General features: G+C 38.3%; 1 pseudogene; it reads right to left on the bottom strand.

The window, feature by feature from the left end:
- Positions 1-2,281: 2,281 nt before the first annotated feature.
- LOC119878288 lies at positions 2,282-2,922 on the bottom strand (annotated as a pseudogene).
- Between the last annotated feature and the right edge of the window lie 2,701 nt (positions 2,923-5,623).

The following is a 5,623-nucleotide window of genomic DNA, read 5'->3' on the forward strand; positions in this document are numbered from 1 at the left end:
AGGACTTAGGACTTTAATTACAGCTGCAAAATCTCTTCATAGCAGCAGCACCTATATTAACGTTTGATCGAATGACCAAGAAACAGGAACCTGGGAGCTGGAAGGAGGGATTTTTAGAATTCTGCTTACTATAGACAGAGACAGAAATATGATGATAAATTACAATAGATTGATAAATAATGATAGAGCAAAAATCATAAAGCAAAATCAGTAAAATGTTAATAAGTGCATCTGGTAAAGTGGATAAGAATGTTTCTGTACTACACTTAGAATCTCCTTTTAAGTTTGAAATTATTTTCAAATAAAAACAATCTCAAAAGCTATTTAGAATTTTATAGTCATCAATATCATCAATAATATGTCCTAAACTATCTTTTCTACTTTTAGTGACAGTTACTTCTGTGAGTTATTTGTAAATGCCCAGGAGAAAACTCATGCTCTCCTGTCACCTATTTTCCTCATATTCTTTTCAGGTTGTGGTGGTTGATGTATTTCTAACACAAATCATCATCATCATCATCATCATCATCATCATCATCACCTCTGGGTGGAGAGGAACATAAGAAATAGTAAAGTCATCAAAATTCTATTTTAACACTGTGGGAGATCAAAACATAGAAAGGTATACTTAGTTTATCCATGTGCCATAATATTCTTGATGTGTAAAAAATGGGATTCTTTTCCTACTGAATAATTTTGGCTGGTAATCCAAAGCAAAAACTACTGATTTCAAAGCATAGCTCTGCTCCAAATACAGTTGTGGCTGAGAAGGAGCGATACCCAGCACCTCATTAGCCCATTATCCATTTTTATCCTAAAAGACAAACAACTTGAGATTCATTATGAAATATCTTTAAACTCAGCCATCTATCTAAAGTGTGCTGTCCATGCCCTTCCTCTCCTGTGGCTGAATACGTCTGTGTTTTCATAAGAGGAGGGGATTCTCCTCGTACCCCTTTCACTGTCATAGACAGGAAGACAGGCACCTCAACTTTGAGCATGATTGTGCACATGAGAGAGGTCACAGGTGGACTAGACATTGCTCAATTAGGGAGATAGATCGAGATTTGGAGCACGCTGAATTTTGAGGGACATGGGACAAAAATGTGTGACATTGTAAATGGTTTATCGTAGAAGACTCAAGTGACCTTTCCCCTTGAACCAGTTCTCACCCCTCAGAACCCTACAAAGTATGTGCGATAGGGTGAGGTGACTCCAGTAGGCCTCCACAGTGTGTCAACAGTCATGAAAAAGTCAGGCCTAGAACTTGGTGGGAGGCTGAATCAGAGACTGCCTATGGGAAAGATTCAACTTTGGGGGACGCTGAGACCAGCAAGGAAATGGGTGCCCAGAGAAATTTAATGGTAAAAATAGCACTAGAACTCAGAGTTTATGATTCTGATTTCCATACAGTTTCTAATAAAGTTTTAATCTAGATAACAAATATTTTTTAAATCTTTAAAAAATTAGACTACCCATTAAAATTCAAAATCAAACCAAGCAAAACAAAGCAAAATTTCCTTCTAAGATAGTATGATTATATCAATTAAAGTTTGAAAACATTTTTTTTGTAAAACAAAGGAATTTTGGTGGAAAGACAAAATGAACTATTTTTTTCTTTTTTTTTTTTACTTTTTTTTTCTTACATTTTGTGAGCCATGGCTCATTTAGCCATGGCTAAATGTTTGCTTCTTTTTAAAGAAAAACTAAAACCCAGAAATGAATTTTCAGATGGAATTTTAAATAAAAAGATTGTTTGAATTTGGTTTGCGCAAGCTGTTTTGTAATGAAATCACAAAATAAAACCCAACATTATTGAAATGTGCCTAAGCTATTAAAACACAACAAAGTTGATGTGTGAAGATGTTAAATTGTGTTAGGTGGAAGATAAAACATCTTTTCAGATTTATAACAATAAGTATATTTAAGAAGTACATTATTAATTCAAGAATGGAAAACTTGTTTAAAGCTGCCTATCAGAAGAGTCTAAAGCAAATAGACTGATATTTTTAGGGTAGTTTTTCAATTTTTTACAAGTTATCTTTTTGGAAGGTCTCCAGTATTCTAATTTGTAGAAGTTTTCCCACTGTGCAGAATAATTTAAGAATTGAAATTTATCAAGCAATTTGTTTTAGAAAATGAAATTATGTTAAACATTATATTAACAAATTAAAAGACAGTTTCTTATGGAACATTATTTTCCAAACATTTTTAGCAATGGAATCTTTCTTCATTTCTTCAATTTTTTTTTTTTACGGTAGCACTAGGATTTATTAAACCGTTAGCGAAGGCACTGGGGTTTGCCCATGGTGCTCTTGATGTACAAAGCCCGGACGTTCTGCCAATTCTTCTTGAGCAAGGACACCAGGAAATTGACAGCTAAATGGATGTTGTACATGAGCTCATCTTCCGTCATCTTCACGTGGCCAACACCACTGCCAGCCATAGCACCTTCTTCATCTGGAATTTGATGGTGGACTTCAATTCCTCCACTTTGGCCACCATGTTCTCATTGTAGGTCAGCAAGGAACGGAACTTGCCAGCTTTATTCAGGCCTGGACCCAGGATTCGTGGGATCTGCTTGATCAGAGATTCTGAAGCCAAAAAGGCATCATACTTCTTGGCCAACTTCTTGACTAGTTTTTTATTCTTGTTGAGTTTCTTCAGCGCTTCAATGTCCATGTGGGGAATGTCCACTGCCTTGGCCTCATCACAGTGCTGCTGGTCCTCCAAAACATACACGGAGAACTTGGGGCGGGGGGTGGACTTAAGCCTGATGGTGCCCGAGAAGCGTTTGTCCTTCTGAGGGTCATAGTTCTTCAGGCCGATCTGCAGCTCCACCGTCTCCAGAAACTTCTGGTGCTTGCACTGGTTCCCATGCAGGACCTCGTACAGGGTGTTGCAGGAGACTTTGTTTCTCATGGCTCGCTTACATTTTCCTCAAATTTGTGAGGTATAACATTAGATGCAGACAAGTCCTCAAATCATATGCACAGTCCATGTGTTTCCAGAATGGATAGGGGAGTGAGATCAGAAATAAGACAATCACCAGCACCGGGGACCTCCCCCTGCTGTGTTCAGTTACTACGTCCCCAAGGATAGTATCCTGACTCCTAACACCATAAACTAGACTTGGAACTTTATGTGAATGAAAGTATGAAATTAATTTGTGTACAGTTCTCCAATCTATATAATCTACCCCCAAAATACCATTTCTTCTAGAAGTAACTATATATACAATATGTCCTATATATTCAATGCTTTGTTGTTGTCTAAGATCTGTCTTCAAATGTTAGACAAAGTATTTGCTTCCCAAATCTATTTTATTTAGATGACTCCATTGAGAGGACACATTGTTCTGTGGGTCTCTAATACTTTTCCTCCCGTGTTCACAGGACCAGACCACCTCCTGCCCAAATCGGGACAATCCAAGCATTAGACACCCAACTCTACTTCCCATTACAACCCTATTCATCAAGACTGTTTTAGTCATTTTCTTTATTTCACAACATTATTTTAGGTATTATTCCTTCCAAAAACTAGTATTTGTTTAACAAGGATTTGTCCTGCCCACATTAGGAGATAATATTCTAGGAATTTCTAGCAATGTCACAAGATAAAGATGAAAAGTGAATTCAAGAAAGAAGAATTTCAGATGCTACTAATTTATAACTAAGAGTAGATTCTTTCTGATTTCTCATCTCACCCTGAAAATCGTTCATAGGGAATCACAAATCAGAATAATTCTCATTAGCTTTATATATTGGTTGACTGGTCACCTACTGAAGGTTGCAAATGCCTAGATCATAAGCAAAAACGATCAAATCATTCTTGTGGCATTTAAAAAATTGCCAAGATGCTCACATAAGCTGTTTCACTGACCCCACCATACTGAGGTTTCAGGACTTGAATTCTGCAAGATTGGCCCAGTAAGATCACAAAAGTTATAATTAGAACCTTAAGGTTTTTCTTGCCCTGATTCTGAATCCATTTCCTCCTAGCTTTTAGCAGTTGGCATTTCCTGATCCAAATGTACATCGATGACGCTGGTGATGAAGGTACATCCCACCAGCATATGAATGACCATATTTTTTACTAAAAATACAACTCACACCTTCAAAATATATTAAAGAATGGTTATACAAACAAAAAAAAATTAAAGCAACACACGCAATTGGTCAGTTTATCTCCTGTTCGTATGCATAGTCCTAAAGCCCCAACTTGGATCAACACTGGCATACTTATAAAAGAAGGAGGAGGAGGAGGAAGAGGGAACCAATATGTTCATATTTGGAGTTCTGAAGACCTGAGGAAAAATGCAACAATATTTGTTTCCATGTAGAAGCTTGAAATGTACACCCAGGGAGCTTGTCTCCATCTCAGAAGAACTTCAGGGCAGGGTAGAGATGAAGTAATGCCTCAGCTCTGAAGTGAATGCACCTGTTCAGTAAAAGCATGGACCAGCCCACTTGAGGGGACAGGGGCTTGCTCTCCGGATGTTTAAGCTGAGCAATTTAACGTGTTTAACGTGTGTTTTTACCTTTCCTGATGGAAACCTTTTTCATGTAGACTGTTCAGTGTTCTTAGACAATTGTTAACAGTATTTAACGATTTTTGATGATTTGGAGTCATTTGAGGTATATTTTATACAATATTCTCAGAGGTCATCGCTTCTTGAGTGAACAGCGACATAGTGGGATCAGAAGATCCTCTTGTGGACATACCAAATAATTAGCTAAACATGACCCAGTTCCTTTTAAGAGAAATCCAGAAACTGGATGAGTGATTCCTACCCAGGGTCCCTGAGAAAACATCCACGTGCCTAGGCAGGAAAAGCTGAGACCCACTCCTAGCACATCAGCAGGAGGGGGTGCCAGGAGAAAAGATCTGGGAGCCGACGACATTCAGCTTTCCAGAGTCCTCCAGGCCCACGAGAACAAAGCAACAGTTAGTTTAATACCCCTACGAGCACTTCCCATGGCTTGTCCTTCCAGCCTCAGCTCAGAGCAAACACCATCTGCTCCAGGTTGAATCACCGTGGTCCCCATGATAAAATGTGGTTACCACCCACCACCATCCAAAGTTACTAAGTATTATTGACTCTATTCCCTGTGCTGTACTTTCCATCCCCAGGACTTATTTATTTCACAACTGGAGGTTTGTACCTCTTAATCTCCTTCACCTATTTTGCCCAGCCCCCTTCTCTCTGGCAACCACAAATTTGTCCTCTGTTTCTGTTTCTGTAGGGTTTGCTCCTTTGTTTTGTTTTTTAGATTCCACATATAAATGAAATCATATGGTATTTGTCTTTTTCTATATTATTTCACTTAGCATAATACCCTCTGGGTCCACCCATGTTGTCACAAATGAAGATATCTCCTCTTTTCATGGGTGAGTAATATTAAATTGTGTGGGTGCGTGTCTGTATACATGTGTGTCTGTGTTTGCACACGCACACATGGCAAGCTATTTTTTTTTTAATTTTTGGAAGGTCTCCATACTGTGTTCCATAGCAGCTGCATCAGTTTACATTCCTACCGACAGCACAAAGAGGGTTCCCTTTTCCACACATCTTTGCCAATACTTGCTTTTTCTTATGTTTTTAATACTTGCCATTCTGACA

The sequence above is a fragment of the Canis lupus genome, unplaced genomic scaffold (genome assembly GCF_011100685.1).
Source record: "Canis lupus familiaris isolate Mischka breed German Shepherd unplaced genomic scaffold, alternate assembly UU_Cfam_GSD_1.0 chrUn_S1377H1558, whole genome shotgun sequence".
NCBI lineage: Eukaryota > Metazoa > Chordata > Mammalia > Carnivora > Canidae > Canis > Canis lupus.